The sequence below is a fragment of the Schistocerca serialis genome, chromosome 5 (genome assembly GCF_023864345.2).
Source record: "Schistocerca serialis cubense isolate TAMUIC-IGC-003099 chromosome 5, iqSchSeri2.2, whole genome shotgun sequence".
Lineage (NCBI taxonomy): Eukaryota > Metazoa > Arthropoda > Insecta > Orthoptera > Acrididae > Schistocerca > Schistocerca serialis.
In genome coordinates this window covers 566,936,620-566,961,875 of record NC_064642.1, presented here as the reverse complement: position 1 = coordinate 566,961,875, position 25,256 = coordinate 566,936,620, and the positions used below count along the sequence as shown (strand labels likewise).

The following is a 25,256-nucleotide window of genomic DNA, read 5'->3' as shown; positions in this document are numbered from 1 at the left end:
AAAGGAGTGTCTACAAACTGATTCAAACAAGATGGAGGCAAGGTATCTATGGAAAGATCTGAGGAAGCAATTGTTCATGGACATGTTGAAGCAGACCATCCATTTCTGGCGGGGATGCCGTCACTCATCCGCCACTGTGGTATTATGACAGCTCCAGACCAGTAGCTGTAGGACACCGAAAATTCCAGTCATTTTTCTCTTCTGTAGGTCAATGCTTCGAATTCTGTTTGTGTAATTGCTCTGATTTTCCCGTCTGTGCTTAGACAGTGCTCTCTTTCCAAACAATAAGAATGCTTTTATGATTAACGGTGTTTTTGCAAGCGTGCACAGACGTGATGAGAGCTTTTAGTGGTGATAAAGTTTACCGTTTCTGAAACTATGTTGAAAGCAGGACATCATGATTTCCAGTGATGTCTCGTTAGGACCATCAGGAAGAATACATTCGGTGTTACTCTGAGCTATTTTCGTAAACAGGACCTGTTAGGACAAGAATGTCCACGCAGACAAGCTGAGACATCACAAAGGCTCCAACAAAAGCGATCGTTAACTATTTCTGCGATACTTTAAATTTCCGAGAGGCCGACTTGGCTCTTATTTACATAGCCATATGACGTCCATATCACATGTGCCTCAGCGATACAGATAGCCGTACCATAGGTGCAACCACAATGGAGAGTTATCTGTTGAGGGGCCAGACAACACGTGGTTCCTGAAGTGGGGCAGCAGCCTTTTCAGTAGTTGCAGGGGCAACAGTCTGGATGATTGACTGATCTGGCCTTGTAACACTAAACAAAACGGCCTTGCTGTGCTGCTACTGTGAACAGCTGAAAGCAAGGGGAAACTACAGCTGTAATTTTTCCTGAGGGCATGCAGCTTTACTGTATGGTTAAATGATGATGGCGTCCTCTTGGGTAAAATATTCCGGAGGTAAAATAGTCCCCCATTCGGATCTCTGGGTGGGGACTACTCGAGAGGATGTCATTATCAGGAGGAAGAAAACTGGCATTCTACGGATTGGAGCGTGGAATGTCAGATCCCTTAATCGGGCAGGTAGGTTAGAAAATTTAAAAAGGGAAATGGATAGGTTAAAGTTATATATAGTGGGAATTAGTGAAGTTCGGTGGCAGGAGGAACAAAACTTTTGGTCAGGTGAATACAGGGTTATAAATACAAAATCAAATAGGGATAATGCAGGAGTCGGTTTAATAATGAATAAAAAATAGGAGTGCGGGTAAGCTACTACAAACAGCATAGTGAATGCATTATTGTGGCCAAGATAGACACGAAGCCCATGCCTACTACAGAAGTACAAGTTTACATGCCAACTAGCTCTGCAGATGATGAAGAAATTGATGAAATGTATGATGAGATAAAAGAAATTATTCAGGTAGTGAAGGGAGACGAAAATTTAATAGTCATGGGTGACTGGAATTTGAGAATAGGAAAAGGGAGAGAAGGAAACATAGTAGGTGAATATGGATTGGGGCTAAGAAATGAAAGAGGAAGCTGTCTGGCAGAATTTTGCATAGAGCATAACTGAATCATAGCTAACACTTGGTTCAAGAATCATGAAAGAAGGTTGTATACATGGAAGAACCCTGGAGATACTCGAAGGTTTCAGATAGATTATATAATGGTAAGACAGAGATTTAGGAATCAGATTTTAAATTGTAAGGAAATTCCAGGGGCAGGTGTGGACTCTGACCACAATCTATTGGTTATGAACTGTAGATTAAAACTGAAGAAACTGCAAAAAGGTGGGAATTTAAGGAGATGGGACCTGGATGAACTGACTAAACCAGAGGTTGTACAGAGTTTCAGGGAGAGCATAAGGGAACAATTGACAGAAATGGGGGAAAGAAACACAGTAGAAGAAGAATGGGTAGCTTTGAGGGATGAAGTAGTGAAGGCGGCAGAGGATCAAGTAGGTAAAAAGACGAGGGCTAGTAGGAATCCTTGGGTAACAGAAGAAATATTGAATTTAATTGATGAAAGGAGAAAATATAAAAATGCAGTAAATGAAGCAGGGAAAATGGAATACAAACGTCTCAAAAATGAGATCGACAGGAAGCGCAAAATGACTAAGCAGGAATGGCTAGAGGACAAATGTAAGGATATAGAGGCTTATCTCACTAGGGGTAAGATAGATACTGCCTACAGGAAAATTAAAGAGACCTTTGGAGAAAAGAGAACCACTTGTTTGAATATCAAGAGCTCAGATGGAAACCCAGTTCTAAGGAAAGAAGGGAAAGTAGAAAGGTGGAAGGAGTGTATAAAGGGCCTGTACAAGGGTGATGTATTTGAGGACAATATTATGGAAATGGAAGAGGATGTAGATGAAGATGAAATGGGAGATACGATACTGCGTGAAGAGTTTGACAGAGCACTGAAATGTCTATGTCGAAACAAGGCTTCAGGAGTAGACAACATTCCATTAGAACTACTGACAGCCTTGGGAGAGCCAGTCCTGACAAAACTCTACCATCTGGTGAGCAAGATGTATGAGACAGGCGAAATACCCTCAGAATTCAAGAAGAATATAATAATTCCAATCCCAAAGAAAGCAGGTGTTGACAGATTTGAAAATTACCGAACTATCAGTTTAATAAGTCACGGCTGCAAAATACTAACGCGAATTCTTTACAGATGAATAGAAAAACTAGTAGAAGCTGACCTCGGAGAAGATCAGTTTGGATTCCGTAGAAATATTGGAACACGTGAGGCAATACTGACCCTACGACTTATCTTAGAAGCTAGATTAAGGAAAGGCAAATCTACGTTTCTAGCATTTGTAGACTTAGAGAAAGCTTTTGACAATGTTGACTGGAATACGCTCTTTCAAATTCTGAAGGTGGCAGGGGTAAAATACAGGGAGTGAAGGGCTATTTACAATTTGTACAGTAGCCAGAGGGCAGTTATAAGAGTCTAGTGGCATCAAAGGGAAGCAGTGGTTGGGAAGGGAGTGAGACAGGGTTGTAGCCTGTTCCCGATGTTATTCAATCTGTATATTGAGCAAGCAGTAAATGAAACAAAAGAAAAATTCGGAGTAGGTATTAAAATCCAGGGAGAAGAAATAAAAACTTTGAGGTTCGCCGATGACATTGTAATTCTGTCAGAGACAGCAAAGGACTAGGAAGAGCATTTGAATGGAATGGATAGTGTCTTGAAAGGAGGATATAAGATTAACATCAACAAAAGCAAAACGAGGATAATGGAATGTAGTATAATTAAGTCGGGTGATGCTGAGGGAATTAGATTAGGAAATGAGACACTTAAGTAGTAAAGGAGTTTTGCTATTTGGGGAGTAAAATAACTGACAATGGTCGAAACAGAGAGGATATAAAATGTAGATTGGCAATGGCAAGGAATGCGTTTCTGAAGAAGAGAAATTTGTTAACATCGAGTATAGATTTAAGTGTAAGGAAGTCGTTTCTGAAAGTATTTGTGTGGAGTGTAGCCATGTATGGAAGTGAAACATGGACAATAAATAGTTAGGACAAGAAGAGAATAGAAACTTTCGAAATGTGGTGCTGCAGTAGAATGCTGAAGATTAGATGGATAGATCACATAACTAATGAGGAGATATTGAATAGAATTGGGGTGAAGAGGAGTTTGTGGCAGAACTTGACTAGAAGAAGGGATCAGTTGGTAGGACACATTCTGAGGCATCAAGGGATCACCTATTTAGTGTTGGAGGGCGGCCTGGAGGGTAAAAATCGTAGAGGGAGACCAAGAGATGAATACACAAACCAGATTCAGAGGGATGTAGGTTGCAGTAGGTAATGGGAGATGAAGCAGCTTGCACAGGATAGAGTAGCATGGAGAGCTGCATCAAACCAGTCTCAGGACTGAAGACCACAACAACAACAACAAGAACAAAATCACATTGAGAACCTTTTAGATGGTGAGCCACTACCCGAACATTTCATGGTGATGAGTCAGCCATGCTGGGCTAGATGCAGCTCGCATGTCCCATTAGGATCACTAAGAACAATGCACCCTGTCCTATTCTGGGAAGCATTGGAACAGATTTCTATAGAGTGACCTGTGATGTCAGTGTCCACAGGTAGAGAGCTATCGTGCCAGCAGTTGTAAACACGTGCGCGCAACCCAGTGGGTGACTTGGCTCTTATTTACATAGACATTTGACATCAGTATAGCACTGGAAGAACTTTAACTGTATACTTGAAAACAGGTGCGACTCTCCCCTGCTGGCTGCTGTCGGCAGCGGCCTGAGAGCAGTATTTCACGCCCCTGTGTTCGTCTGTCCGATTGTGGCTCACAGCGTCAGTGTGTGCATGCATTGGAACTGTTAGCTGAGGGTGACCCGCTATGCGAACATCTCGCTGAACCGCAGGTGCAAAGGACATGTATCATCGCATCAGCAATGGTGCCTAGCTGAACACCAGGAATTTTTCTGGTGTCAAGTATAAAAGGGATACTGCTGCCTCATGGTTGCAGGACCTGTACTGATACCTGTGTGTGGCTCGGCAGCTGACGGCCGCATCGTCACTTTGCGGGGGCCACCGGTGCAGCCTGACTCCTGGGGGCGTGTGCGACAGTGTTCTGTGCAGTATAGTGGATAGGTGGGCAGCAAGCAGTGTGTGCTTCACGATCATAAGATTTTTAACTGTGTAATTACGTGTGATGTATGATGGTATTCCTTGCGCAATCAGAATGAAAAAAGAAATGCGATCGATGTAACTACTTCTCACAAGACCTCCATCTTTCCAAACATCAAGGGATGATGAGCAAGAGAAATACAATCAGCGCAAACTGATTTTTTATAAAAAAACAATTTATCCTTGAATTTCCCTTTGTGAGATCCTTCTTCTCCACCACAGAGCCGCCAATTTCAAGGTAGGGGATGGGAGGGGGAGAGGGGGAGGGGTGTGGGGGGAGAGAGGGGTGGGTGTTTACCAGGGAGAGGGTTCAATTAATTGATCAATTTAATTAAGTAGTCATTCAAATTTATAAGAGTGAGAGGTGTTATTCGAATGGCTCATACCTGAAAGTGTACTTGTTGCTGCGAGGGTGGTTGGAGGTATCCTGAGGGGGCAGGGGAGTGGGAGGGGATGGTGGAACAATAGATTAAGTACCTGTCAATCAAAGGTGAAAATAAGTTTGCCCCTGATTGCATACCTGCGCCTATTTAGGTAACCCACACTAACGAAATGAGCTGATGTCCTTGCTGTTCCACTACTAATGTTACCAAGTGGGTCTGTCACTAAGTTTATTGTTAGTACAGTCGAAGGATGCTTGACAAATGTGTTTATCTTCAACATCCCTATGGGGATTCCAAACGAAGTAATAACATTTAAATTGAGGACTTATGTAAATATTAGTGCAGTTCGGAACGAGATCTGGGCAGATTTTTCCCGATCCCAGTTCCAAGTGAAACAACATACATCAAAGTGGAAGTTAAAAAACCAAACTTGTGTGTAATCAGTACTGAGTGATATCAAGCATATATTGCATAAATGGGGTAACTATCAACATGCTTCACATGTTGTGAAGCAGATCACGTTAAATAAGACTATCCCAGACGAAAATTCCTTCTTGAACTCAGCCTAACTAAACGTAAACCTTTATTTTTTGATCGCGTAACAGGAAATAGTGGACAATCCATAGGATACAGTGATTAGCTGAAATTTACTCAACTGTTGTTAATCCTAGATTACTAAACCCTCATGATAATTACTATTGCACTCGGTACCAATTCGGGGTTTCCGCCAGTCTGGTATTGTCATTATAGAGTGTAAAACAGAACAATTTGTATTTGTACGTGACGTACAACTGGAGACCTAATAATTAGCCGCATGGTGTAGCCGTGCGGTCTGAGGCGTCTTTTCATGGTTCGTGCAGCTGCTCCTATATGAGGTTCGAGTCCTCCCTCGGACATGGGTGTGTGTGTGTTGTCCTTAGAGTAAGTTAATTTAAGTTAGATTAAGTAGTGCGTAAGTTAGGGACCGATGACCCCACCACTTTGGTCCCATAGTCCTTACACATATTTTTCCTAATAATTATATTTAACTAGTGTGTAAACTACAAATTATGACCTTCTTTGAATAAAATTATAGATACTACACTCTGCAGTGTAACACTCACACTGAGCAGTAGCCGTCACAGTACCGGTCTGCAGCATTACTGTTGTTGTCGTGGTTTCACGGAGCTCAGCCAAGTCATTGTAATGTAAAATGTAAAAATCTGAACCTTTTTAATAATTTCTGAGTATGTGAAACGTTGTCGCTCCTAACCGACCTCAGAGTAAATATACCTCCCATGTCCGGGATAATAGTCTTCTGGGGGCTGTAGGGTCAAGTAGAACCAATCTTAAATTAAGACAAGACAAGCGAAGCCTGGTTCAGTCTCAGTCCAAAATCCAGACCAATTACATGATCAGAAACATCAGGTCTGAAAGTGTAGGTACGCTGCCATCAACAAAGGACGGAATTCAAGTGGCAGAAACTAGATCTTAAAATGGTGGAGCAATATCGGTACAAATAGAAGATGCAATCTGTGTGTGATCCGTCTGGAGGCAGTACTAGAGAGGCGAGGACCGAGTTTTTCAAACAGGAAATTATGTCTGTTTAACCATAGATACGGAGCAGAGTCCAGGCTCAATGTACACCAACGTCAGCGACCAGAATAGACAGAATTCATGTCTCACAAGACTTAGTACGCAACGTCACTGTGTCAGAAATATGGCCTGTAAATTTCTCCGATCATTGTGCCTATATTACCAGAATCAGTTTACAGAAGCAAACGACTTTCCGTGGGAAACGACACTGGAAATTAGATACCACCTTACTCAGATACGAGTAATTAAGAATTATGATGCTGGAAAATGGAACGCCTGAGACATTAAGGTAAGGAAATACCCCAATAGATTAAATTGATGGGTGGAAACTCGAACAATGGAGATTACAACAAACGTGACTGGGGGAAAAATATCACTTACTGGGACATATCGGAACAAGAGCTAATTAACATATTCAGTGATATGTCGAAAGCCGGCAGTTGTGGCTGAGCGGTTCTAGGCGCTTCAGTCCGGAACCGCGCTGCTGCTACGGTCGCAGGTTCGAATCCCGCCTCGGGCATGGATGTGTTTGATGTCCTTAGGTTAGTTAGGTTTAAGTAGTTCTAAGTCTAGGCGACTGTTGACTCAGATGTTAAGTCCCATGGTGCTCGGAGCCATTTGAACCGTTTCATACGGCGAACGTACAACAGATCGAAGAGGGGCTCGTCGTATTGGCAGGCAAGAAATACCTGTCAATAAACATCGAATCCCTTAGGTCGATAACCTTGATGAACGCCGATTACAAAATACTAGCTTAAACAGTAAACCAAGATTGAGGGACGTAAGGAAAAGCATGATAGATTACCAAACGTGCACGGTCCCTGGACGCAGTACAGCCGACTTCTCGAGTCATTATCATGACACAGTAGCCGTCATGGGTGTCTATAAAACAGGGACACTCTTATAACTATTGACTTTTCGAAAGTTTTCGCCCGTTTTCCCCACAGTTTTCTACTGACAGCAACGCGGATTTCTGTATCTGCAGCAACTCCTGCGAACTCGTCAATCATTTACCAAGGCGCTCAGTCCAAAATCAGTGGGCAACTGACAGGGCGATTCGATATAAAGAGGTCAAGCCGTCGGAGATGCCCACTATCGGTGGCCCTATATGCGATTGCGCTCGAATCTCACGTAAGAAAATTTAACAGCTCTCTCCCAGCCTTAATATTATAGGGAAAGAAAATCGTATGTCGAGTATTTTCAGATGATCTGAGCGTATTTGCCTCGGCACAATACCAGATACCGTATACAAAACATTTACTGAACACTAACTGTCCAGCAACAGGAACAATGATCAATTGTAACAAATCCAAGGCAATGAACTTAGGGAAAGGTTTACTACTGGAAGAACAACGATGGTTACCCACAGCAACAAATATACGAGGTCTAGGGCTAGATCCGGTATCAAATCTGCAAAGGATGCATATTACCAACTGGTGATCGATGCTGAACAAAGTTAGGACCAGCATGCAGCTACATTGCGAACCAAGTCTCGATATGACCCAGAAAATAAAACTGGTCAACTTACCGGAAGCCTATTAGATAAGTCTGTTTTGCCAGTACCAACGCCAATAGTCAGAAGACTACTACCAGCGATTGGATATTTCGCATGCCGTGGAAATATTTTCAAGGTAAAATGTGACACACTAACATTACCCTTTAAAGAAGCTGGGATAGGACTATTAAATACTAACGCAAAATACAAAAATTAGCTACTAATGCGCCGTGTCCTTAAAAGTTCAAAATTCAGCCCTAGCAGTCTGATAAAAAGCCAAGTAGCACCCTTCAATATTCGCAAAATAAATTCACGTTTCAGTTTTCTCAGAACAGCCATAGTCGAGAACAGCTATGTCACCCAGTAAAAGAAATGTCATTTGCCCTGAAAAGTGAAAGAATATTCACAACAAATAGGTTATGTTAGACATTAGGATAGAGCGGTGCAAAGTCGTCAACGAAACGATTCCAGTTTGTACAAAGTTATCCATCTTGCGGAATCACCGAATTTTAATAAGTGTAATGAGGAGGATTTATACACATGTCACCAACCAAGAGAAATCTCGGAATGGATGCAGCAAAAACTTGTATCACTACTGCGGACGGCATTGCAATATGTCAAGATACAACTTGTGACATCAGACTAAAAGCGATATCCCGGCCAGAAAGTTAGTATGGTAATCCGGCTATCGAGTCAATTCGAACGCTACCTGATAACATCAAAAACACCGAGTTTAACGGAACTTAACTTTAAACTGACAACGTTAGGCCACGAACTGCAGAACAAACGAAACTACCAAGACAATTTTGCAAAGCACGCAGTGAAACCACTGCTCTGTACCACATGCAATACTTCAGCGGAGGGTTGGGGTTTATAACTGTCGCGATACTTCAGCGACCACTAATCACAACACCCAAGTCAGGGACCAGAACCAACACTAAACTAGGGCAATTAAGCCACACACCAGTTACCGCTCTGCAAAGCTTAAGAATGTACATGTTTCACAACGTGCTTAGAACTGCGACCTTGGTCAACTTCACATACGCTGAAGCGTAACTTGGTATGGCGACCGACAACTAAATACAGCAAGTCAGCTGCTTTAACAGACTTAAGATATGTCGCGCATTAGCTCCACTACAATTCAGAATTGTTTTAAGGCTGCTAAACACGAAATGCTAATAATCACTGACAGGTTAAAAAGAGACAATCGGTCACAACGGCACTAACACTATAACAGACTCAATCTCCCGCTGGATACTCCGGTGGCTGCCCTACTTTACAACTCCAAAAGCCAGCGACACCCAAATAAACCTAACCTGGAAACCTACAGCAGCAGAATCAGTTATTCAAATTTAGTAGTAAAACGAACATGAGCCCCGTTGCCTAGCGTCATATTAGAAAAATTTGGTGGACTAAGTCCACTCAATCACGGATGCGCTGCAATATATCCACGAGCAACGTCACCCTATTACTACTCACTAACATGCAATTTAAGAAAACATTTGCAACCAAAGGCAAACCCCATGAGCCGGCCGGAGTGGCCGAGAGGTTCTAGGCGCTACAGTCTGGAACTGCGCGACCGCTACAGTCGCAGGTTCTAATCCTGCCTCGGGCATGGATGTGTGTGATGTCCTTAGGTTAGTTAGGTTTAAGTAGTTCTAAGTTCTAGGGGACTGATGGCCTCAGTCCCATAGTGCTCAGAGCCATTTGAACCATTTGTAAACAGGCAGAATACGGCGCTGCTGTGGAGAACGCCTACATAAGACAACAAGCGTCTGGCGCAGTTGTTAGATCAGTTACTGCTGCTGCAATGGCAGCTCATCGAGATTTAAGGGAGTTTGAACGTGGTGTTATAGTCAGCGCACGAGCGATGGGATGGGACAGTCTCCGAGGTAGCGATGAAGTGGGGATTTTCCTGTATGACCATTTCACGAGTGTACCGTGAATATCAGGAATCGGGTAAAACATCAAATCGCCGACATCGCTGCGGCCGCAAAAAAATCCTGCAAGAACGGGAACAACGACTGAAGAGAATCGTTCAACGTGATAGAAGTGCAATCGTTACGCAAATAGCTGCAGATTTCAATGTTGGGCCATCAACAAGTGTCAGCGGGCAAACCATTCAACGAAACACCATCGAAATCGGCTTTCGGAGCCGAAGGCCCACTCGTGTACCCTTGAAGACTGCACGACACAACGCTTTACGCCTCGCCTAGGCCCGTCAACATCGAAATTGGACTGTTGATGACTGGAAACATGTTGCCTGGTCGCACGAGTCTCGTTTCAAATTGTGTCGAGCGGATGGACGTGTACGGGTATGGAGACATGAATCCATGGACCCTGCATGTCAGTAGGGGATTGTTCAAGCTGGTGGAGGCCCGGTTATGGTGTGGGGTATGTGCAGTTGGAGTGATATGGGACCCCTGATACGTCTAGATACGACTGTGACAGGTGACTTGTACGTAAGCATCCTGTCTGATCACCTGCATCCATTCGTGTCCATTGTGCATTCCGACGGACTTGGGCAATTCCAGCAGGACAATGCGATACCCCTCACGTCCAAAAATTCTACAGAGTGGCTCCAGTAACACTCTTCTGAGTTTAAACACTTCCGCTGGCCACCAAAATCCCCAGACATGAACATTATTGAGCAAATCTGGGATGCCTTGCACGTGCTATTCAGGGGAGATCTCCATCTCCTCGTACTCTTACGGATTTATGGACAGCCATGCAGGATTGATACTGTCAGTTCCCTCCAGCACTGCTTCAGACATTAGTCGAGTCCATACCACGTCGTGCTGCAGCATTTCTGCGTGCTCGCTCGGCGCTACTCGATATTAGGCAGGTGTACCAGTTTCTTTGGCTCTTCATAGTATCAATGCATGTTCTAGTACGTCAGTTCCCTGAAGGTCGGGCTGCTGTCACAGTTCGTACAAGTCTTGAAAGAAATGTGACAGATGCCCGAACATCGGGGGATTGACGTACTAGGACATGCATTGATACTATAAAATAGTGCATTGATAATGGCTAGGCATTAGCAGAAATCTGGATTTGCCTAATAAAACCTGAAAGAAAAGGACGACTGATTGCTGTGCTCTATTATTCGAAAGTCATATCACAGCCGTTGAGTGCGCCCACGTTCCTAATGGAAGGTTACTTGATGAAACAAGATAACAGGCACACAAAGCAGGCCGAGAAGACAACGGAATATGAGTCAATGGAAAGGCTATAAGGGGAGTAAAAAATAAAATAAAAAGAGGTTGGCCGCGCGGAGTGGCCACGCGATTAGAGGCGCCATGTCACTGATTGCGCGGCCCCTCCCGCCGGAGGTTCGAGTCCTCCCTCGGGTATGGCTGTGTGTGTTGTTCTTAGTGTAGGTTAGTTTAAGTAGTGTGTAAGTCTATGGACCGATGACCTCTGCAGTTTGGTCCCTTAAGAACTCACACACACCAAAAGAGGTTTGTAACGCATGTGTGTGCAGTGGCACTCGCCACGGAGGTAAGCCGATTCGAATCCTGGTGGTCGATGAAATTCTCACTGCCAGTATTTGTGCGGAAAGGGGAGGAGAAGTGGTGACATAAAGCTCCTGATCACCAGAGATTGCGCCAATGTCCTGGTTTAAATTTCATTCCTCTCCACAGTGTTTCGAGAAGCGAGGGCACGTGACGCTGTTGATGGTGGTCCGTCTGTCAGACGGGGACGTTAAGCACGGCGACCCACTCGGTGCTATTCGAGAGGAGTACGCTATATGCCGGCACCCTTCTCTCATCATCATACAACACAAAAATGACATCACACTGCACAACCATTTCAGTCGCCCACACTTATCAATTACGCTTAAACACAGACTTCACGAAGGAAATGTGCCATTGTGCGCGGAGTGCAGGATAACTTTTCCAGTTATGCCGCTGAACCTGCATTTCAGTGTCTCCCAGTCAAAAAGCCATAGGACTTCACTTTTTTATTTGATAATGGTACATCATCGGACCACCTGACGTCTCTAGTATTGCAGAATAAAAATAAGCCCTAATCAATCACTAATGCTCCTGCTGGAACCGATATAAGTTCATTACAGAATAATATGCGGTGTAAATGCTACAGCGCAATAAAATCATCGCAACACCCTCTTCTTTCCATCCTTCATTCCTTTCCTCCTTCCTTCCTAATATGGTGTTTGCCCACTTCGTTTGTCTTTTAGCTATGTTGTGTGTGTCGGTGTGTGTTTTCACATTGCGTTTTGTATTAGATATTAGTCTTGTTTAATAGTTGATTATAGGAAATATAGTTTATAAATGCTTAGAGAACTTTGGCACCATAATCCCTATTGGAAAATGTTGCAGCCTTCGTTGAAAGTTGTTATTGTACATAATCTCTAGTAAGCCTGAGTCATATGTAATATTGTAAAAGCAGTAACTACCAGTGAATAATACTGATTATAGCTTTCTAGTCCATAACATTAACATTATCTTTGTTCCGCTTGCCGGCCGCGGTGGCCGTGCGGTTCTGGCGCTGCAGTCCGGAACTGCGGGACTGCTACGGTCGCAGGTTCGAATCCTGCCTCGGGCATGGGTGGGTGTGATGTCCTTAGGTTAGTTAGGTTTAAGTAGTTCTAAGTTCTAGGGGACTTATGACCTAAGATGTTGAGTCCCATAGTGCTCAGAACCATTTGAACCATTTGTTCCGCTTAAAACTGTACTCAATTTTTGATGTGGATATATTTAATCTGTGACTCACACCAAGAATCGGTCTAATTAATTGCATTCTCCCAGTAAATCAAACTCAGTTTGTGTGCTAGAGTGCTTAGCGAAGTAGTTTCGCTAACATGTATTTTCTGCAATTATAAGCTTAGGTTAGTCTTATGACATTGATCTCCTAGCCTAACTTCTAACATCGATTGTTAGTTCATCATGTTATTTGTAACTATTGCGGCACGGAAATAACGTTGGAGTATTTCCACTAATCAGCCAGAATATTATGACTACCGACCTACTATCTATATAAACCCGTCAAGGCGATAGCAGCACCACCTGGCGAGGAATGACTGCTAGTCAGACACACGCACGGTGCATGCAGCATCAGTGAGCGTGCTTCCGTGTGTAGAATGGAGAGGGCGCGCGATCTGCTTGCCTGGTCGAGGGTAGATTGTGATGTCCCAGAGGCTCGTCACGAGCATTCTGGAGACTGTGCGACTTGTCGGATGTTCGAGGAGTGCGTGAGTGTATTCAACACGTGGCGAAACCAAGCTGAAAGCACGTTCAGACATTGTGGGGTTGGGCAGCCACACCTCATTACAGATATTGGACGTCGTAGACTGGGCAGACTGGTAAAACATGGCAGGTGAAAAACTGTGTTGGAACTATCATCAGACTTTAATTCTGGAAAGACAACAAGTGTGTCTAAATGAAATGAAATGTCGTGTGACGAGGGCCTCCCGTCGGGTAGACCGTTCGCCTGGTGCAAGTCTTTCGATTTGACGCCACTTCGGCGACCTGCGCGTCGATGGGGATGAAATGATGATGATTAGGACAACAGAACACCGAGTCCCTGAGCGGAGAAAATCTCCGACCCAGCCGGGAATCGAACCCGGGCCCTTTGGATTGACAGTCTGTCGCGCTGACCACTCAGCTACCGGGGGCGGACAGTGTGTCTAAATACAAAGTGCACTGAACACTCCTAATGACCGGCCTCTGCAGCCGACGACCCATGCTTGTGCCAATGTTAACACAACTACATCGGTAACTACAACTGAACTGGACACGTGACCATCGGCACTGGACGTTGGAGCAGTGGCAGAGCGTTGCATGATCTGAAGAATCCCGATACCTTCTTCAGCATGTCGCTGGGAGGCCGCGAACCCGTCGTCTTCCAGGGGAACATCTCTTTGACATCTGTACTGCGGGAAAAAGCTGGCGGATGCTCCATTATGCTCTGAGGAAAATTCACGTGGGCATCCATGGATCCAGTGAGCTCGTGCAAGGCACCATGATGGCCAAGAAGTATCGTACACTAGTTGCAGGCTACGTACATCCCTTCATAACGGTAATGTTTTCCGACTGCAGTGGCATTTTTCAACAAGATAATGCGCCATGTCACAAGGCGAGGAGAGTGATGGAGTGGTTCGAGGAAACAGGTTGAGTTCCAACTGATGTGCAGGCTCCTCAACTAGCCTGATCTGAACCCGATGAAACACATCTGGGATGTGATCGAACGTGAAATCAGAGCTCATCGCACCCATCCCCGGAGTTTACGGGAAATAGGTGACTTGTGTGTCTCTCCAGTGACTTACCAAGGCCTCATTGCTTCAATGCTACGTCGCGTCGCCGCTGTTACCCGTGCCAGGTGGACATAGCAGCTATTAGATACGTGGTCATAATGTTCTGGCTGATCAGTGTACTCTATAGTTGACAGTCATATATTAGCCGCTAATTTGACGGAAATGTGTGTATGCAGAAAAGAATATTATGATACTTGATGTAAATATTGCACTTTTTTGCATTGCTGACATATTTTCGCAGACATTTCAGACTTGGAAAGAACATTGATACTTGGCGAACAATATACACTCCTGGAAATGGAAAAAAGAACACATTGACACCGGTGTGTCAGACCCACCATACTTGCTCCGGACACTGCGAGAGGGCTGTACAAGCAATAATCACACGCACGGCACAGCGGACACACCAGGAACCGCGGTGTTGGCCGTCGAATGGCGCTAGCTGCGCAGCATTTGTGCACCGCCGCCGTCAGTGTCAGCCAGTTTGCCGTGGCATACGGAGCTCCATCGCAGTCTTTAACACTGGTAGCATGCCGCGACAGCGTGGACGTGAACCGTATGTGCAGTTGACGGACTTTGAGCGAGGGCGTATAGTGGGCATGCGGGAGGCCGGGTGGACGTACCGCCGAATTGCTCAACACGTGGGGCGTGAGGTATCCACAGTACATCGATGTTATCGCCAGTGGTCGGCGGAAGGTGCACGTGCCCGTCGACCTGGGACCGGACCGCAGCGACGCACGGATGCACGCCAAGACCGTAGGATCCTACGCAGTGCCGTATGAGACCGCACCGCCACTTCCCAGCAAATTAGGGACACTGTTGCTCCTGGGGTATCGGCGAGGACCATTCGCAACCGTCTCCATGAAGCTGGGCTACGGTCCCGCACACCGTTAGGCCGTCTTCCGCTCACGCCCCAACATCGTGCAGCCCGCCTCCAGTGGTGTCGCGACAGGCGTGAATGGAGGGACGAATGGAGACGTGTCGTCTTCAGCGATGAGAGTCGCTTCTGCCTTGGTGCCAATGATGGTCGTATGCGTGTTTGGCGCCGTGCAGGTGAGCGCCACAATCAGGACTGCATACGACCGAGGCACACAGGGCCAACACCCGGCATCATGGTGTGGGGAGCGATCTCCTACACTGGCCGTACACCACTGGTGATCGTCGAGGGGACACTGAATAGTGCACGGTACATCCAAACCGTCATCGAACCCATCGTTCTACCATTCCTAGACCGGCAAGGGAACTTGCTGTTCCAACAGGACAATGCACGTCCGCATGTATCCCGTGCCATACTTAGGAACAGATTTAGTTCAATGAGTGTGAGGAGGATTTGCTGTTGATAATGCAACATTAAATCGATTCTTTACATTTCGTTTTGTACTACCATTTATTATTGCTGCAATAGCCAACGTGCTCTAGAAGGTGTAAGTCAACTACCCTGGCCAGCAAGATCTCCGGATCTGTCCCCCATTGAGCATGTTTTGGACTGGATGAAGCGTCGTCTCACGCGGTCTGCACGTCCAGCACGAACGCTGGTCCAACTGAGGCGCCAGGTGGAAATGGCATGGCAAGCCGTTCCACAGGACTACATCCAGCATCTCTACGATCGTCTCCATGGGAGAATAGCAGCCTGCATTGCTGCGAAAGGTGGATATACACTGTACTAATGCCGACATTGTGCTTGCTCTGTTGCCTGTGTCTATGTGCCTGTGGTTCTGTCAGTGTGATCATGTGATGTATCTGACCCCAGGAATGTGTCAATAAAGTTTCCCCTTCCTGGGACAATGAATTCACGGTGTTCTTATTTCAATTTCCAGGAGTGTACATGTGGTAATTATTTAATTTAAGACTGAGTTGTCTCTCAGAACTCAGTTCGAACATTGAACGTTCTACGAGTGCAACCATCTTCTGGCGAAGATGAACAATATGAAATTAAACCAGTAGTTGATTTTTTTGAGTTTTTGAAATTTTGTGGAATAGCATTTAAAGTAAAACTCATGTCTGACAACTACATATTACTAATTTGTTAATTGTATTGCATAAGCAAATGTTGGTTTAAACTATTCAAGGAAAGTATGTTTTATATCGGTTCCAATATTCCATAGATTTCAAAGAAATTTTCTGATGCAAGTGGTGAGCTAGTCAGTAAACAATTTTTTTTTAAGTCAGTAATGAAAACATTGACAACGTTTTCGTCATTTTTCGGAGTTATCATACTTTTACCAATATGTGAAGTATTTTTTGATATACATTTCAAGTCGTTTGGATACCGTTGAGCACATCCCAAATAGCGTCAAAATGTAAATGCTGTAATGGTTGCTAAGATACTACGCTCTGATTGGAGGAAAGGTGAGAGAGGTGTGGCTTGATGATGTCATCAAAAGGTCAGTGACCTAGGTCATGTAGTGTCACAAATGTAAACAAAGTGTGCTGGAGTCACAGCAGCCACTATTGCTATCCCTTTCCAGGGCTGACCTAGTACCTAAGACCACCCGACTACTGCTAATTAAAAGTTATGCAGAGTAATCGACTAGCTCTTTCATTTGCTTTTAAAAGCGCAGTATTTTTCGGCAGATGTACTTTTACACTCAAATGATTAAGACTGAAATTAGTATTAAATGGTGTAAACGGGAATGAAAAGAATATTTTAAATAAAGCAGATAACTTTTAGGGTTACTCAGATGTACATATTAACAGTGTTGTGGATTGGCAAGACAGCCAACCCACTATGAGAGGAAGCCGAAAGGCACGCGTTTTAGCTCACGCAGGCTGGCGTGAGGTCTGGAACAGGTCAAGGAAATGAGACTAACAAAAAACGTACGTAGCTGCTGGAATACTTAACTTTAATCCATAATTGGTAAACATCGCTCTTGACGGTACATGTTTTACAGCATCAATAGTAATGACGCCTTGCTAGGTCGTAGCAAATGACGTAGCTGAAGGCTATGCTAACTATCGTCTCGGCAAATGAGAGCGTATTTTGTCAGTGAACCATCGCTAGCAAAGTCGGCTGTACAACTGGGGCGGGTGCTAGGAAGTCTCTCTAGACCTTCCGTGTGGCGGCGCTCGGTTTGCAATCACTGATAGTGGCGACACGCGGATCCGACGTATACTAACGGACCGCGGCCGATTTAAATGCTACCACCTAGCAAGTGTGGTGTCTGGCGGTGACACCACAAACAGAGAAGTCAAAGATCCACTTCATGAGTTTCTGAATTTAGAACATTTGGAGATAAGGACTGAACGAAAAAAATGACAAAAACAGAAAACGAAAATCAGGAGAGTAAAAACTATTTACAAGTGAAGATTCTGATAGTCTTGTAACATCAACACTATGTGCCATTAATAAAATTATTGCTGTATTATTATTATTATTGTCTGTTCATAAATGTATATATTTTCGCTATTTGTAGCAATGATGAATATTTTTGTGTGTGGCTTACGTACAAATAAATGTTTGTTCTAAACTGATTCATGCATAGGGATCGATAGAATTATAGTGTTACATATTGGTTACACGTGTGCTCCATATGCAAGTAGAGGCACATGTCTGCCAGCCTGATCTGGGAAGACTCCTGAGGCCCCTTCCGCATAGTTCAGAGACATGCGCAACTTTGCTCCGGTGCACAGTCCTCCTTGTCTCTTCATGGAAAGCCTGCATGCACTTAGTGCGCACAGGAAACGGCACAGGTGTAAACCCACCTTCAGGGAGTCCCTATGAGTATAGGACGTGGTTAGTGCCTCAAGTAAAGGGCATAGGGGGAAGTAGTGAGTGCAAGAGAGGTACAGACCGGTCAGTCAGTCGCCAGACTGTAGACTGTCAGCACCTTGGAGTGGAAACCAGGAAAACCGTCAGAAATTCTACTGGAAATCAGGTCGGATGGACGCATAACCAGCTTATTGGAGCTAGGGATGTTCGTGCAAAAAATGGTTCAAATGGCTGTAAGCACTATGGGACTTAATATCTGAGGTCATCAGTCCCCTAGACTTAGAACTACTTAACCCTAACCAACCTAAGGACCTCACAGGCAGGATTCGAACCTGCGACCGTAGCAGCTGCGCGATTCCGGATTGAAGCGCCTAGAACCGCTCGGCCACATCGGCCGGCGATGTTCGTGCAATGGAAGTTTTTTCTGTGATATTGCAGAAAGACTTGGCAGGATGTAGCCACTGTACATGATTGCTGGCAGCGGTGTTCACGAGCATGTACGGTCACAAGAAGACCGGGCTCCGGATGACCACGATAACTGCTGAGAAGGAAGACCATTGTGTTCGGTGAATGGCTGTGGTGCATGGCACTGCATCTGCAGCAGCAGTTTGAACGGCAATTGGTAACACAGTGACACAACGAGCTGTTAATTCGAGAACCGAACAAGCCGGCCCTGTAGCGTGCATTCTACTCACCCCAAACCAGCACCATTTGCAACTCCAGTGTTGTTAAGCGAGAGCTCATTGGAGTTGAAAGTGGAGTTCTGTTGTGTTTTTTGATGAAAGCTGGATCTGCCTCGGTGCTAGCGATGGCCGTGTGATGGTTAGATGAAGACCAGTCGAAGACCTGCAACCAACCCGTCTGCGTGCCAGACGCACTGGGCATACACCTAGAGTTATGGTTAGCGGTGTGATTTTTTATCCCACGCACCCAGACTGCAAATCCGTACGTCAGTCTGGTGATTTGACCTGTCGTGATGCCAGAGGCTATTTTCCAACAGGATAACGGTCACTCACATTACCGCTTCTACAGTGTCGGTCTGGCCTGCTCGATCACCAGATCTGTCTCCAATCAAGTTCATATGGTACGTCATCAGACGGCAACTCCAGCGTTATCCACAAACAGCACGTTAGCGACAGCAGAATTGTTGTGCAGCCACCTCAAATGCCGGTTCTGTAAATTTTCTCAAAAGCTCTCCTCGAAAGGAACGTCGCTTTCCCTCCAGTGATTCCCGAAACATCTCACTAATACTAGGGTGTGGTTCATACCTATCGCTAACAAAGCTAGCAGCTTGCCTTTGAATTGCTTCGATGTCTATCTTTAACCCGACCTGGTGCGGATCCCGAACACTCGAACAGTGCTCAGGAGTGTGTCACACTAGTGTCCTATACGCGGCCTCCTTTACAGATGAACCACAGTTTCCTAAAATTCTCCCAATAAACAGAAGCTGACCATTCGACTTCCTTACTACAATCCTTGTACCGTCAAATGGCTCTGAGCACTATGGGACTCAACATCTGTGGTCATCAGTCCCCTAGAACTTAGAACTACTTAAACCTACCTAACCTAAGGACATCACACACATCCATGCCCGAGGCAGGATTCGAACCTGCGACCGTAGCGGTCACGCGGTTCCAGACTGACGCGCCTAGAACCGCACGGCCACACCGGCCGGCCCCTTGCACCGTCATTCAGTTTCATATTGCTTTGCAACACTGCGCCTAGATATATAATAGACGTGACTGTATCAAGCAACACACTACTAATACCGTTTTCGAAAATTATGGGATTATTCTCCTCACTCGTCTGTAGTAAGTTTTTCTGTATTTAGAACTAGCTGCCATTCGTCATACCAGCCACAAATTTTGCCTGAGTCATCTTGTATCCTCCTGCAGTCACTAAACGACGACACCTTCCCATACACCACAGCGGCATCAGTAAACAGCATTCTGCTAGTTACGCTGTCCGTGTTACACCCGAAACGTGTTATATGAAGTTACAGCATAGGTCAGTGATCGTTGCAATGTACAGTTTGTTGGCCTTTATAACACTCAAAAGAATTATTAGCAAACGACATTTGTTCTTCCTCTTTTCTTCTGGTGGTATCAGGGGTAACCCCCTCTCTGTAAGGCCACCGTTACATTAATCTACACCGATTTCCTTGTAGTAAATTGTGCACACGTAAATTATTGAGTACAGAGACATTTCGCATGGTGATTTCTTTAGAGACACCGAAGTAAAAATTCAGTATTGCTTCTCCTTTCTTTGTAGTTGGAGCGCTATAGAGACACGCAACAAGACGTCAGCTTACGCTGGCAGACTCTCGCAGTGGGCAACAGTAGCAGCAGCAGTAGTAACAGTAGTAGTGGTGCAGACTCACCAGCCCGTCGCGGTCGGCGTCCACGATGTGACTGCAGGCCTCGTAGGCGGTGTCCGGCTGCCGGCGAGCACCTGCCCAGAGGCCCCACTCGACACTACACCGGCCGGCCAACCTGTTCGCCAGCACGCAGCGGTAGCAGCGGCGGCGCGTGCAGCAAAGGTGCGTTTACGCTACGCGCGACTCGCATCGCGAAACAGTTGAGGGCGCAGCTGTTTCGCGAGACTGCGACCTCGGTCTGTCATTCACGTAGACCGGCAGATTACGCGAAGCGGGCTACCAGTTTGGGCGAGACCACCGCTGCTTCGCACTCTGTCATGTCTCCGGCTACTGCATACGCATTAGCCCTCATAAAGATGCTATATATGAAAAAGATAAAAAGAAAAACAAAATACACTACCGGCCATTGAAATTGCTACACCAAGAAGAAATGCAGATGATAAACGGGTATTCATTGGACAAATATATTATAGTAGAACTGACATGTGATTAAATTTTCACGCAATTTGGGTGCATAGATCCTGAGAAATCAGTACCCAGAACAACCACCTCTGGCCATAATAACGGCCTTGATACTCCTGGGCTTTGAGTCAAACAGAGCTTGGATGGCATGTACAGGTACAGCTTCAACACGATACCACAGTTCATCAAGAGTAGTGACTGGCGTATTGTGACGAGCCAGTTGCTCGGCCACCATTGACCAGACGATTTCAATTGGTGAGAGATCTGGAGAATGTGCCGGCCAGCGCAGCAATCGAACATTTTCTGTGTCCAGAAAGGCCCGTACAGGACCTGCAACATGCGCTCGTGCATTATCCTGTTGAAATGTAGGGTCTCGCAGGGATCGAATGAAGGGTAGAGCCACGGGTCGTGACACATCTGAAATGTAACGTCCACTGTTCAAAGTGCCGTCAATGCGAACAAGAAGTGACCGAGACGTGTAACCAATGGCACCCCATACCATCACGCCGGATGATACCCCAGTATGGCGATGATGAGTACACGCTTCCAATGTGCGTTCACCGCGATGTCACCAAATACGGATGCGACCATCATGATGCTGTAAACAGAACCTGGATTCATCCAAAAAAATGACATTTTGCCATTCGTGCACCCAGGTTCGTCGTTGAGTACACCATCGCAGGGGCTCCTGTCTGTGATGCAGCGTCAAGGGTAACCGCAGCCATGGTCTCCGAGCTGATAGTCCACCCTGCTGCAAACGTCGTCGAACTGTTCGTGCAGATGGTTGTTGTCTTGCAAACGTCCCCATCCGTTGACTCAGGGATCGAGACGTGGCTGCACGATCCGTTACAGCCACGCGGATAAGATGCCTGTCATCTCGGATGCTAGTGATACGAGGCCGTTGGGATCCAGCACGGCGTTACGTATTACCCTCCTGAACCCACCGATTCCATATTCTGCTAACAGTCACTCGATCTCGACCAACGCGAGCAGCAGTGTCGCGATACGATAAACCGCAATCGCGATAGGCTACAATCCGACCTTTATCAAAGTCGGAAACGTGATGGTACGCATTTCTCCTCCTTACATGAGGCATCATAACAACGTTTCACCAGGCAACGCCGGTCAACTGCTGTTTGTGTATGAGAAATCGGTTGGAAACTTTCGTTATGTCAGCACGTTGTAGGTGTCGCCACCGCGTGAATGTTCTGAAAAGCTAATCATTTGTATATCACATCATCTTCTTCCTGTCGGTTAAATTTCGCGTCTGTAGCACGTCATCTTCGTGGTGTAGCAATTTTAATGGGCAGTTGTGTATGATCGCCATTGGTGGAGCGAGGTACAGGGTGTTCGAAAATGAATGTCCGGGCTCTGTAGCATTTATTACATCCAAGCTACAACCTTTATATACAAAAGGTAATGTCCGGACTGTCTGGCTCACTCACTGATTCATCGTCGTCCAGCCCAAGCCACTAAGGATATAAACTTAGAATTTTCAGAGGGTGTTGATCTTATACTGTAGGCGTCGTTTAAAAAGGAATTTTTCATTATTCGGTTCCTAAGGGGGGTGCAATAGGGAATGAAATGTTTCATGAAAATTTTTCATTATTAAAGCATTTTTAAACAGATATCTATGAAAAGGTGAATTTGGATTCACTGTTTGAAATTTAAAAAAATACGTGATTCACTGATTTTGGAAATTTAACTCCTGTGTGGGTGAATATGAGATAAAGTTTTGAAATATTTCATTATGCAAGCATTCTTTAAACCAAATATATAAAAAATTGTGTTTGGCTTCTCTGTTAGAAATATAAAAAATATATGTTCCAGTGTTTTTGGAAATTCAAACCCTAATGGGATAAAATAGGGCACGAAAATGTTTAACAAAACATTTCGTTACGAAAATTACTGGCAGATTAAAACTGTGTGCCGGACAGAGACTCGAACTCGGGATCTTTGCCTTTCGCGGGCAAGTGCTCTAGTTTGGAAGGTAGGAGACGAGATACTCGTGGAATCAAGCTGTGAGGACGTGTCGTGAGTCGTTCTTGGGTAGCTTAGATTGTACAGCACTTGCCGCGAACGGCAAAGGTCCCGACTTCGAGTCTCGGTCGGGCACACAGTTGTAATCTTGCAGGAAGTTTCATATCAGTGCACACTCCGCTGCAGAGTGAAAATTTCATTCAGGAAACATTTCGTTACATTAAAATTTTTTGAAGCTAAATCTAGGAAATTGGTATTTGACTTCTTGGTAGAATTTAAAGTAATGTGCGTTAGAGGATGAAAATTCCCATGGCAGTATCACCACAAGAACATAAAAAACACTATGACATATACTTTGGACTCCAACTATGAAACTCGCTTTTTGGTCAGAACTAGATTCGAGAAAGACCGTGCTTCTTTGGCCTTAATTAGTGTGAAAGTTTTAGAAGGAGTTGTAATTTGCGAACAACATAAAAATTCGATAAAAGAAAAACAAAAAATCTATGTAAATCATACACTGTGCGTGAGCCAAATAGCGGTACCCAAATTAGTTACAAATAATACATCAACTGAAAGAGCAACTCAAACAGTTTTTCTCACAACTGTTCAATGCGAGCACCATTTCTTACACATCTACTCGATAGGCGAGTTCTGCCCAAAACTTGATTAATATGTCTGGAATAACTGTCGTAACAATGCTGTTTCTAAAGCCGGGTAGACAACTGGTAACGAAGGCACTTACACATGATCCTTTCTGAAATCCGAAACGTAAAAATCGCATGTCGCCAAATCGTGGATGTCGAGCAAAACAAGCTCTGTCGTCCTATCCCTTGCGGCCGTTCCAGCGGTCAGGTACACCGTCGTTAACCGACTGTGTACTGAGCTACACCAGTGCGGCGGCGCACCATCTTGCTGCCAAATAAAGTTTTGTGGTTCAGCTACTTCCAATTGAGTAAAGAACTATAGCTCTAGCGTATCAGGATAAAAGAAACACCAGTTACAGTCGTTTCATCGAAAAAGAAAGTCCCACTACTTTTCCTCCGGAGCATGGCACAAAAAACATTTAATTTGGGAAGCGTCATTCCAACTGTACCACCTCGTGACGGATTTCCTGACCCCCAGACACGCACATTAAATGTGTTCACGATTCCACTTAGTTAAAATTTCGATTCATCACTGAAGACTACATGATCCAGGAAAGCCGCGCGTGGTAGCCGCGTGGTCTCAGGCGCCTTACCACGGTTCGCGCGGCTCACCCCATCAGAGGTTCGAGTCCTCCCTCGGGCATGGGTCTGTGTGTTGTCCTTAGCGTAAGTAAGTTTAAGTTAAATCAAGTAGTGTGTAAGCCTAGGAACCGATGATCTCAGCAGTTTGGTCCCATAGGAACTTACCGCAAATTTCCAATATTTTTCATGAAATCTTCGTCGTCGTGCAGCAAAATTTCGTTTCCAAAGTTGGCATGTAAACCCTAGTCTGTAAACTGCAAACGATAAGCACATAGTTGTAAGCGCCTCTTTAAAAGTCTTCACACAGACACCAATTGAATTACTAATTCACGAATAGCCTTCCAAAATGATTTCTTGGGACTATTCTTGAAAGAAACTCTCTCTTTCAGCACGTTCTTCAGTCAGTCTTGGTCGTTCCATACTCTTCCCTTTGCGCACAGGTATACAAACAAAACTGTTTCAGCTGCTGTTTCATTTGATGTAGTATTTATAATTGTAAGTTGAATGTAATAAATGCAACAAGACCTTAAAACCTGTATATTCATTTTGAAACATCCTGTTTTAATCCATCGGCGCTGTCGATATGGGAAACCAACATATGACAACATATGAGGGAAATGGTAGTGAAATCCACTGAAGATACCATCAGGAACTTCATCTGTTATGATTGCAGATGATTTTGAATCTCCTGTGTCACTGATCGGCCTGAATATCGAGAAAAATAGATACGGATTTCAGAACAAAAGTAACTTTTGAAAACAGTTTTCTTGTACCGACGGAGAAATGTTAACCACCTCTTAAGAGCCTTTTAAACGGAATAGAGCTCTGGCACGATGTTACAAATGCTTGTAATAATGCCTGCTGAATAATACTTGAACATGAAGTGATGTACCAAATCCCTGCTACTCTGTCTTGTGCAAGCCTCTTCAAGTTTTCCTTTATCCTTCAGTTAAAGTGTATTGATATCATGAATGATGAACTGGTTTTGTTGAAGCTAACAGATATCCAAACTTCCTAGAAATCGCCGTGCTGGGTTCCTAAGATCTCGTAGTTCATCAGCGACTCCGCTAAAATTTCATAGGTCTCCTGTAATCTAGAAATGTCCTTTACTTGTCCTCATAGAATCAGCGGAGTCTGTATAGGTGCAAGTAGA

The 25,256-nt window shown here is 44.8% G+C and overlaps 1 protein-coding gene across 1 annotated transcript in view; it reads right to left on the bottom strand.

The window, feature by feature from the left end:
• The window catches only part of LOC126481135 (adipocyte plasma membrane-associated protein Hemomucin-like), a 231,047-nt gene extending 210,477 nt beyond the window's left edge, over positions 1 to 20,570 (bottom strand). Inside the window, exon 1 of the mRNA XM_050104685.1 lies at positions 20,439 to 20,570. The gene's annotated coding sequence lies outside the window, so the exon portion shown is untranslated. The remainder of the gene's footprint in view (positions 1 to 20,438) is intronic.
• Between the last annotated feature and the right edge of the window lie 4,686 nt (positions 20,571 to 25,256).